The sequence below is a fragment of the Palaemon carinicauda genome, chromosome 22 (assembly GCF_036898095.1).
Source record: "Palaemon carinicauda isolate YSFRI2023 chromosome 22, ASM3689809v2, whole genome shotgun sequence".
Taxonomy (NCBI): Eukaryota; Metazoa; Arthropoda; class Malacostraca; order Decapoda; family Palaemonidae; genus Palaemon; species Palaemon carinicauda.
Window position 1 is genome coordinate 70,813,582 of NC_090746.1, and position 11,361 is coordinate 70,824,942.

An 11,361-nucleotide genomic window follows, 5' to 3' on the forward strand; every position below is an offset into this window, starting at 1 on the left:
ATTATCTGGAAGGCTGCAACAATGGGTTGTGAGGGAAACACAAGTGTGTGTCTTTCCTTTATGAATTGTTATGCTATACTATGCATATCCAGTGATACATAGTTCACTTGATACTCATGGAAATTTCTTCTCTTTACAGGAGGACCCTCCGAAGTGCGGAAATGTTTTCTGCAATGTCCGCAGCAAGAACCTCTGCGGACATGAGTGTTGTAGGAGACATGCAGCATGCGCTGTCTCCAAGGATGATCTCCAGTATTGGGACCCTCAGGTATGTACTGTATGCACTAACCTGATTACTGAGGCTTTTGATTCCCCTAGAACGGCGGAATCAAGGGATATAGCAAGGGAAAAGCTTCGTACTTGGGTAAGGGGCTTCAAGAAGAACACCTCTGGCCCTTATCTTCCAAGTGAGAAGATGAGGGCGTATCTTTTTCCCCAGGCATCAGCTGATGCAGTGATTCCCCAGCCTCAAGAGGAGATCCCTCAAGATCAAGTCCAGGTGGACGTGGAAGTCGCAGTTGCGATGCAAGACATCCAGTTATATGACAGGATGTCTGACCTGGATGAACGTTTGGAACAAGACCTCCTGGCAGAAGGTCAGGATGAAGTTCAAACCCCGGATGTCGTAGAGGATGAGGTCGACGAGGTGTCGGCTATTCCGGTTCAGATTCCGGATCCTATCCCCTCAACATCGGCCGGTCTCCCAGTAGAACTGGGACAGGCCCTCTCTTCGATTGTTGGAATGATCCAACAAATGCAGAAGGAGAATCAGGAGAAGGCGGCTGCTATGGAACTGCGTATGCAGTCCCTGGCAGAATCACGTGGGCCCCGGAAAAGGCTCAATGTGAAAGACCTTCCCGTATGCTCAGATGCTAACCCCTGGAGGTATGCTGAGCACATGCCAATGACGACTGGAAAGATCGTCATCTCGGATAAGCTGGGTTCAGTTCCCCTAGAGGAGGTGGAATTTTGGCCCAGCAAGGCATCATATCCGGACTGCTATGTCCGGCTGAGAAAAGAACCAGCTTCAAGGGAGGAGACAGAGCCGAAGGAGGTCATAATTATGGACCACGCTAAGGCTCAAGCCCTACTTTCATCCTCGATGAAAGAGAGGGGCTTCTCTAACTCGAAGGTAGCTGCATTGAACAAGAAGCTCCCTTCTTTTGTGTCCTCTCCTGCTAGAGCCTTCCCCTTTTTACAGAAAGGGTTTGCGGCTGTCCTAAAGGCAGTCGAGGCCGGCAAGCCTTGCCCCTCCCTGGAGGAGTGTAAACCCTTGTCGCTGGCCCTGCCTATGGACCACAAAGACTGGAAGGATGTCCATCTGACATTCTCAGTGGGAAAGTTGGAGGCTGATATTGCCGGACGGCAATTCGGCGAGGACCTCCCCAAGCTGTCCGACTCTCTTTTACGAAGAGAGTTCGAGACAAAAGAAAGACTGGCTGCCTCAATGTCTCATCAGACTACTCTTGAGACGATGGCAAGTGACCCCAAGGTCCATGAAATGTTCATGGTAGTGGCTAAGTCTCACCTAGCCACAGTGACGAAGGACCTTTATAGCTTCGTCAGGGCAAGGAGAGCTTGCAGGGAGTTCGTGTTCACCGGGGCTTCGGTGAGACACGAGCCAAGGAAGTTAATCTCCTCCAACATTTGGGGAAAAGACCTTTTCCCTACCGATGTGGTCAAAGAGGTTGTTGATAAGGCCGCCGTGGAGAATAGAAACCTTCTCCAGAAGTGGGGCCTGGCTATCAAAAGAAAATCTTCCCCGGATGAGGGTCCTCAACCAAAGAGGAAGAATATGAGGACTAGGCTACCGTCTCGGTCAGCCAAGCCTTTTAGACAGCAACAGCAACTGCAATTGCCATTGCCTCCAGTGCCCCAGATGGTGGCACAAACCCCGACTACTTTTCAGTGGGTACCCCAGGCTGTGCCAGGTCAGTCAACCACATTCACCCCAATGTTCGAAGGACAGTCTTCTTCCTTTCGTGCAAAACCTAGAGGAGCAGCCAGAGGCTCGTCTAGGCGCCCCTCAAGGGGAAGGGGATTCAGAGGTGGTCGTGGTCAGGGAGGCAAGACCTCAGGACGGCAGTCCAAGTGAAACGATACCGGTAGGAGGGAGACTGATGAAATTTTGGGATCGCTGGACCTTCGATCCCTGGGCCCAAAGCCAACTCAAGAATGGACTGGGCTGGAGCTGGTACAGCACTCCACCCCCGTGCCTTCGGTTTTTCCAACACTCCACCCCCGTTCTGGAGGAGTACGTTCAAGAACTGTTGGAGAAAAAGGTGATCCGAAAGGTGAAGTCCATCAAATTCCAAGGGAGGCTGTTTTGTGTTCCCAAGAAAGACTCGGAAAAGCTCAGAGTCATTCTGGACTTGTCGACACTCAAGTTCATAGTGAATTGCAAATTCAAGATGCTAACACTGCAACACATAAGGACCTTACTGCCCAAGAGGGCATACTCAGTCTCTATAGACTTGTCAGACGCCTATTGGCACATTCCAATCAGCCGTCGACTCTCCCCCTACCTAGGGTTCAGGCTACAACGGAGACTATACGCCTTCAGAGCCATGCCATTCGGGCTAAACATAGCCCCAAGGATTTTCACGAAGCTTGCGAGCGCAGCTCTCAAACAATTACGCCTAAAGGGAATTCAGGTAGTAGCCTACCTGGACGACTGGCTGGTGTGGGCAGCATCCGAGACCGAATGCTTGCAAGCTTCCAGTCAGGTGATCCAGTTCCTAGAGTACCTAGGCTTCAAGATCAACAGAAAAAAGTCTCGACTTTCTCCATCCCAAAGGTTCCAGTGGCTGGGAATCCACTGGGACCTTTTGTCACACAGTTTCTCCATCCCGACGAAGAAAAGGAAGGAGATAGCGGGCTCTGTCAAGAGACTTCTAGATTCCGAAAGGATATCAAGACGCGAACAGGAGAGGGTACTAGGCTCTCTCCAGTTTGCTTCAGTGACAGACCCAGTGCTAAGAGCACAGCTAAAGGATGCAACCGGAGTTTGGAGAAGGTATGCATCAAACGCGCGAAGAGATCTGAGAAGACCAGTGCCGCCTCGGCTACGTACTCTTCTCAGGCCTTGGTCCCAAGCCAGACATCTAAAGAAGTCGGTTCTTCTTCAGCCACCTCCCCCGTCCATGACGATTCACTCAGACGCCTCAAAGGAGGGATGGGGAGGTCACTCTCATCGGAAAAAAGTCCAGGGGACTTGGTCCAAGCTATTCAGGACCTTTCATATAAACTTTCTAGAAGCTATGGCAGTGCTCCTTACCTTAAAGAAAGTCTCCCCGCGTCACTCGATCCACATAAGATTGGTGATGGACAGCGAGGTGGTTGTGAGATGCTTGAATCGACAAGGGTCGAGGTCACCACCTCTCAACCAAGTGATGTTAGCCATTTTCCGATTGGCGGAAAAGAAGAAGTGGTACCTGTCGGCAGTTCACCTTCAAGGAGTCCGCAATGTGACAGCGGACGCTCTATCCAGGTTCACACCGATAGAGTCGGAATGGTCCTTAGACGCAGGATCATTCTCCTTCATTCTGAATCAAGTCCCAGAACTGCAGATAGACCTCTTTGCGACGAAAGACAACAAGAAGTTGCCCCTGTACGTGTCCCCGTACGAGGACCCCTTAGCGGAAGCAGTGGACGCAATGTCCCTCGACTGGAACAGATGGTCCAGGATTTATCTGTTCCCTCCTCACAACCTTCTGTTGAGGGTCCTCAACAAACTGAGATCCTTCAAGGGGGGTAGCGGCAATAGTGGCCCACAAGTGGCCGAACAGTATGTGGTTCCCCTTGGCGTTGGAACTACAGATGAAGTTCGTGCCACTACCACATCCAGTTCTGACCCAGCGAGTCCAGAAGTCGACTGTCTGCGCTTCATTACAGAAAACCCAGACCCTGCAGCTCATGATTTTCTCGCCCTAGCGGTGAGAAAGCGTTTCGGGATTTCGAAAGCCAGCATAGACTTCCTAGAGGAATATAAGTGCAAATCGACTAGAAGGCAATATGAGTCATCTTGGAGAAAATGGGTGGCCTTTGTAAAGGCAAAGAATCCGCAGGAGATCTCAACAGACTTCTGCTTATCTTTCTTCATCCACCTCCATGGCCAAGGGTTGGCAGCTAACACGATTTCAGTGTGTAAATCTGCTTTGATGAGACCCATTTTATTTGCCTTCCAGATCGACCTAGGTAACGAGATCTTTAATAAAGTTCCGAAAGCCTGCGCTAGGCTCAGACCTTCAGCACCTCCAAAGCCCATCTCATGGTCTTTAGACAAAGTTCTTCATTTCGCCTCCCTGTTGAGCAATGAAGAATGTGCGTTGAAGGATTTGACGCAAAAAGTTATTTTCCTATTTGCACTCGCGTCCGGGGCCAGGGTTAGTGAGATCGTAGCCCTCTCGAGAGAGGCAGGTCGTGTTCAGTTCCTGGATGGGGGGGATCTGAACCTGTTTCCGGATCCTACGTTTCTCGCCAAGAATGAGTTACCCACCAACAGGTGGGGTCCCTGGAGAATCTGCCCTCTGAAAGAAGATGCATCTCTATGTCCAGTAGAATGCCTAAAGGTCTATCTTCGTAGAACTTCAGACTTCAAGGGTGGTCAACTATTCAGGGGAGAAACATCAGGCTCAAATTTATCTCTGAATCAACTCAGAGCGAAAATCACATATTTTATTCGCAGAGCGGATCCTGACAGTACACCCGCAGGTCACGATCCGAGGAAAGTTGCCTCATCCCTAAATTTCTTTAATTGTATGGATTTTGAACATCTCCGTTCATACACGGGCTGGAAGTCTTCCAGGGTGTTCTTTCGCCACTATGCGAAGCAAGTAGAGGAACTTAAGAGATCTGTGGTAGCAGTGGGTCGTGTAGTTAACCCTACTGTTTAACTCTGCGAGGAACAGTGGTCTTAATTGGGACGATTAAGTCCAGGGTGAGTGTGTAGGTACATACTGTACTACAAACTAAAGGAGGGCACCAAGTGCCTACATAGACTGTTCCTTCTTTCAAAGGTGAACCTAGCATAAGTACAGACATGTGTGCCGAGCGTTTCCAACGCTAATGTGATTGATTTGTAATACAGACTTTTATGAATTGATACCTCGTTATCTTATTAAGTGGCGTTTAATGGTTTTTCTTTCAGATAAACAAGTTCTGTTTACTATCATACTTATGCTTAAAGTTTTGGGTTATCCTCTTTTATATATATATATATATATATTTGTTGTTAACCTGTCTGTTTATTGTCTGTCAATAAACTTGTTCTTGAGAACCTTGCGTCTCTTTCACCTGTGTCAATTTATTGGTATAATTGAGCATTTAATTCTATGTATCTTATCTGGGATAATTCTGATAGAATTGTTCTGTTATGCAAGCTATGTTGCATTGGTTTATGTAAGTCCCCTAATGGGAGGACTCCGTCCCATAAAGGGACGAGGGCGGTTTTATTAGTTTCTTCCTATGCGGATATAAACCTTTGTCCAATACAAGTATTGTGCGGATTACTGGTCAATATATATTGACGCAGTGGTTCTATACAAACTATGCTTTACTTAATATAGGGCGAGACCACTATATTAGCTTGCCTGGTATTCATACATAGGTATATGTACTCTTCGAGACTTTTCCAGAGTCTAGTAGGACTCTTCCCTGTAGGGGGCAGGAAGCTCTAACATAGTTTATAGTTAGTTGAAAAGATGTATAACGGTAACATCTTAGGTCTCTAGTTCTAGTCGACCGGGAAAAAATTACCTCCGGGGAGTACGGCACGTTCTGAGAATCCACATATACAGTAATGCTCTGGTACACTTCCATCAGGACGACATGGCTTGAGCCCAAAAAACGGATTTTGAGCGAAGCGAAAAATCTATTTTTGGGTGAGATGGCCATGTCGTCCCGATGGACCCGCCCTTGCCTTTCTAAGAAAGGGCTGTAGGACCCCTCCCTACATACAGTATCTGTAGCACCTCGTGTACACTACAAGGAATACAGATGGCGCCAGGATTGGCGCCAGGCACGCATACGAATCGGAGGATAGGGAATCCTTGGGAGCGGCTCCCCTTTTTCTTTCCCGAATTCGTATCTCGCCAATCACCTCCTACGAGACGAAATCTCTGTCCAGGATGTAGATTGCCATGTGGCGTGTCTAGAATACGTCCTCTGATATGTCGCGATATCCCTTTCACGAGGGATACTCGCTCCAGGAGTTAGAATTCTGGTACCTTAAGGTAAATTCTCTGGGAATATCGCCGTAGTTGTAATATACCCTAGGAAGCTACCCTATAGGAACTTCCATCAGGACGACATGGCCATCTCACCCAAAAATAGATTTTTCGCTTCGCTCAAAATCCGTTATATACACACATATAAATGTATATATATATATATATATATATATATATATATATATATATATATATATATATATGTACATACATATACATATATAAATATATATATATTCATATATATGTATATATACATATATATATACATAAATAATTATATATATATAATATATATATATATATATATATATATATATATATATATATATATATATATACATATATTTCTGAATCTCAATATGCCCGACTGATGAAGAAGGCATTACAATAAATGCTCTCTACCACGTGTAACGTAAGTTTTTATAAAATAACTCTTACTAATATCTAGAAAGGAAATCTGACTGATAAGTTGATATACTTCAGCTCAACTTGCTACTAAGACTCCTCAGTGTAATAGTCAACCAATTTAGAAATTATTCACTCGATGCCAAGACCTAAGGAAAAGTTCCGACATAAATCTTAAGAAATATTGAACGCAAGGTTTTACCTTACCCTTTTAGTTCTTGCCAAGGGCAATTACTAGTTACAAAGAAAGATTTACACTGATCAATATCAGTGTAAATCTAAAGCATTTTATGGAAGGTATAGATTAAAAACAACGAAACATTGAGATCGATTCACACAGTATTACCTTCTACATCAAACATGGAAACATACGCTCTTATTTTCGTGTATTCCTGAATAAATAAGTAAATAATTATATATATATATATATATATATATTATATATAAATATACACATATATATGGTATTTCATCTTCCGTTGCATACTCCGGTCTCATCATTTCTGTCTTTCTTCTATTTATTTTCAGCCCGACCTCGTGTGATATTTCATGCGTTCAGGTAAGCAAGCATTGCAAATACTGTGGTGTTCTGCTAACAAGGACAGCATCATCAGCATACTCTAGATGTGTTAAACTCCTATCACCAATTCAGTCCAATCCTCCTTCACCATCTCCGCCTGTTCTACGCATTACAAAATCCATGAGGAGGATAAACAACATAGGTGACAACCATTCCCTGTGAGTACGCCACTGTTCACTGGAAATTCATTCGATAAGACTCCATAAACATTAACATTGCATTTGCTATGCTTATGAACAGACTTAATCAAATTTACATATTTCAGAGGAATTTCATAATAACGCAGGAATCTCCATAAAATTGGGCGGTGCACACTATCAAAGGCTTTTCCTTATTCCAAAAATGACATCAAAGGTGGATTTCTATAATCTACGCATTGCTGTACAACATGTCTCAAAATGAAAATTTGGTCAGGGCAACTTCTACCTTTTCCAAATTCTGCTTGTTTATCTTTCAGCTTTTCATTAGTCTGTCACTCCAGTCTCTTTAGTATAAGTATACTATATAGTTTCATAACAAATGACGCAAGTGTTTTATATATATATATATATATATATATATATATATATATATATATATATATATATATATATATATATATATATATATATATATATAAATACTGCATACTTGTATTCACTAACCCCTCAATTACTCTTCCAGTCGTGAAAAAAAAATTACAGCAATTATTTCAGTAAAACTCAAATGTCATTGATATTACCACGAAAATCAAAGTTGTTGTAGCCTATTGGAAACCTCACTGCTTTGCAATCTGATGTATGGGAGTTCGAGACCCGTTCACGCTCGATAGTTTCAAATAGTGTTTGCAACCTCACTATCCTTGTGATCTACTTAGCCATCAGCAGCCATTACTGGGCCTCTCCCTGGTCCAAGCTTGATGGAGAGTGGCCTTGGGCGCTGATCATACGTATAAATGGTCTGTCGTTAGGGCAGAGTCACTGACCTTTGCATCTGCTATTCATGAGCGACCTTAAAACCTTTAAACAAGTGATTGAAAATATGTGTCCAGACTGTGCTATGACTGATGGCTCCCTTGAGAAATGAACTTTGTACATTACTGGTGATATATGAACATTCAATGCTTAAAGAGTTAATTCCAAGTGATGGGAATACTGCAGTAAACCTAAAATCATATATCACCAGACGATTATAAGGTTTTTTAGGTCTATCTTTCCTTTCATAAAAAAGTTTCAAGCTTGAAAGTTAAGACTAAACAACTTTGATTTTTCTAAGGCACCACTCTCTCTCTCTCTCTCTCTCTCTCTCTCTCTCTCTCTCTCTCTCTCTCTCTCTCTCTCTCTCTTCCCAACAACTGATATTTTATGGAGGAAAAATACGTTATCCGTAAAATGCAATAAAGGTTAATATCTTTAGTCTGCTTTCCATAGGTAACCAGGTTTACTGGTAAACCGATTAATTTCCCCATTAAATCTTCTTAAAGACGTCAAATAAATGACGGGAATAATGTTTATCATTAGAAATTGAATAATTATCGTATAGCTTTCCTATCTAATCACTACTTTAGCCACAAATCTACTGTGATTCTACTGTGATTCATGATCAGGAAAAATAGTTATTCCATGTCGTTGAAGAAGCGATATATATATATATATATATATATATATATATATATATATATATATATATATATATACACGAAAGACATAAAAATTCAGTATATAAAATCTTTTGCAATGTAGTTACAAAAAAATAATACATGGCTTCGAGTTTCCGGTTTCCGAGAGAGAGAGAGAGAGAGAGAGAGAGAGAGAGAGAGAGAGAGAGAGAGAGAGAGAGAGAGAAGTAGGAATCTACTCAACACCCAGTACATGAACACGATAAATCTCACCCCAGCTCCGTTCTACCAAGTAAAAAATGGTGATTTAACTTTCTTTTAAACCTTAAATAATATCTTTGCTGCCAAGAAAATGGAGGTAAAAATTCAAAATGAACTTACGCATATGCAAATGCCAGTATGAATATTCATCGACTGTAAGTTACCATCATCTACTTAAAATAAATAATTTCATGAAAATCCTGTACAACCTAATTAGACGAAGACTTCATTAATATGAAAAAGAAAATAATGACTCGGCAAGATTGTCGTGACGATAGAATTTAAAAAAAATAGTTCCTCCATTAAGGAAATGAGCAAAGTTTAGCTTCTGAACTACTTAAGGGAAGATAATGTATTACACTGGTTGATTTTTCATTATTCATTAAGCTTCTTATAACACTTATGCCTAAAACTCATATTCATGCCGGTGGTAATATGCACTAAAACATGTTATGTTATGTGTTAATCTGCAATTTTTTTTTTTCTTTGAGTAGCCTATACGAAGGCAGAATCCATTATGATTATCAACCTATTCTTACATTTAATTACGCTCTCTCTCTCTCTCTCTCTCTCTCTCTCCTCTCTCTCTCTCTCCTCTCTCTCTCTCTCTCTCTCTCTCTCTCTCTCTCTCTCAACAAAAATTTCATTAGTTGTTCATAATTGAAAAAGTTGTGCCCCCAACCCTTACCAATTACGAAACCCATTATGGAAACTAGATATTGAATAAAGCAGCAAGGAATCTCCCCCCCCCCCCCCCCCCCCCCCCTTATGAAAATATCCGTCGAAGAACTAGATAAGATATAATTCAACGCATTGGACATAACAGGATACTAAAAGGAAAATCACCTCTCGCTACATAATACAGGCCTCTATGCATCTATAGAAATTGATTTACGTAGGTTTAAAAACACAAATATACGCGCAGAGAGAGAGAGAGAGAGAGAGAGAGAGAGAGAGAGAGAGAGAGAGAGAGAGAGAGAGAGAGAGAGAGAGAGAGAGAGAGAGAGAGAGTTATATAATAGCTTAACGGCTTCAAATATGTATGATCGAAAGTGGTCAGTATTCAGAAGCTCAGCAAGGAACTAAAATATAATAAAAATAGGCGACAAAAACATTTAGATAATCTCGAATCAATTAATACATCTAAAGCTTTATCTTTTCTCAGTTTTTTTTCAATCTCAATCAAAAACTACCGATTAAAGAATGAACACAATAATTAAGCAGACCTGATTAGAAAACGAATCACACCTGCAATTGCCCGTTTCTGGTAAAAACATCAGAAATTAATGTATGATGGTAAACGGAAATAATATGTCTTCCCTTCATTTGTACCCTTATTTGATGGAAATTATTTTTATATAATTTATTCTTTACGTTTCCATTGATTTTTCCATGTTCGCATCCTTTCCCTTATCGAGTGTTAAGGGTTTTGGAAATCATAGTCTTCTATGTAATGCTTAGATTAGCTAACAACAACATCAACAATAAATATAAAAATGATAACAATGCATCAATAATCCATTCATAAAAATTGCATTTGATATAATTTACTGAAAATTGCAATCTTGAAAGCAGCATTGAAAACAAAAAAATAACATATTTATTAAAACAACCTAAATATTAATTTCTGAAATGTATTTATCAAATAAAAATGATTTAGCGTCGTCTGAAAATAGATTAGAAGAAATAATTCAGCCATAATGATATTCATCACCAAATAGGATTCACTAATCAATAGAAAACTTATCATCTAGAAAATAGGTCCAGACTATAATTCATGAGATTTTCAATTGCTTTGTTAATAATTAATAATGAGGTATTTCGAACGCCATGATAAACTTTTGCAAGTTTATGTAACGTAATTTTTTTTAATATCCTTTTAGATCAATGCTTAGTAAAGTGGCTCTAAAGATAATTAAATCAAAATGACAAACACAGTTTGAATAAGTATTTTGTATGATTGTTATACAAATCTGTCTTTAATAAAAACTAAAATAAATATCGATAAATATATCCCAATCTTCACGAACTTCCACATTACTACCAACGCCAAACAGGTTATAAAATTACCCTCGTTTATTTATCAATATTAATCATTTGTTTGTTTGTCTGGTAGCAGGATTACGCCAAACCTTCTTGCCAGATTTTTCATCCAATTTTAACAACGAATAGCTATTATGCTCCGGAAAAAAAACAATTAAATTTTGAAGGCGATCCGGATGAAGATCGCAATTCTGGTTATTATTATTATTATTATTATTATTTATTATTATTATTATTATTAT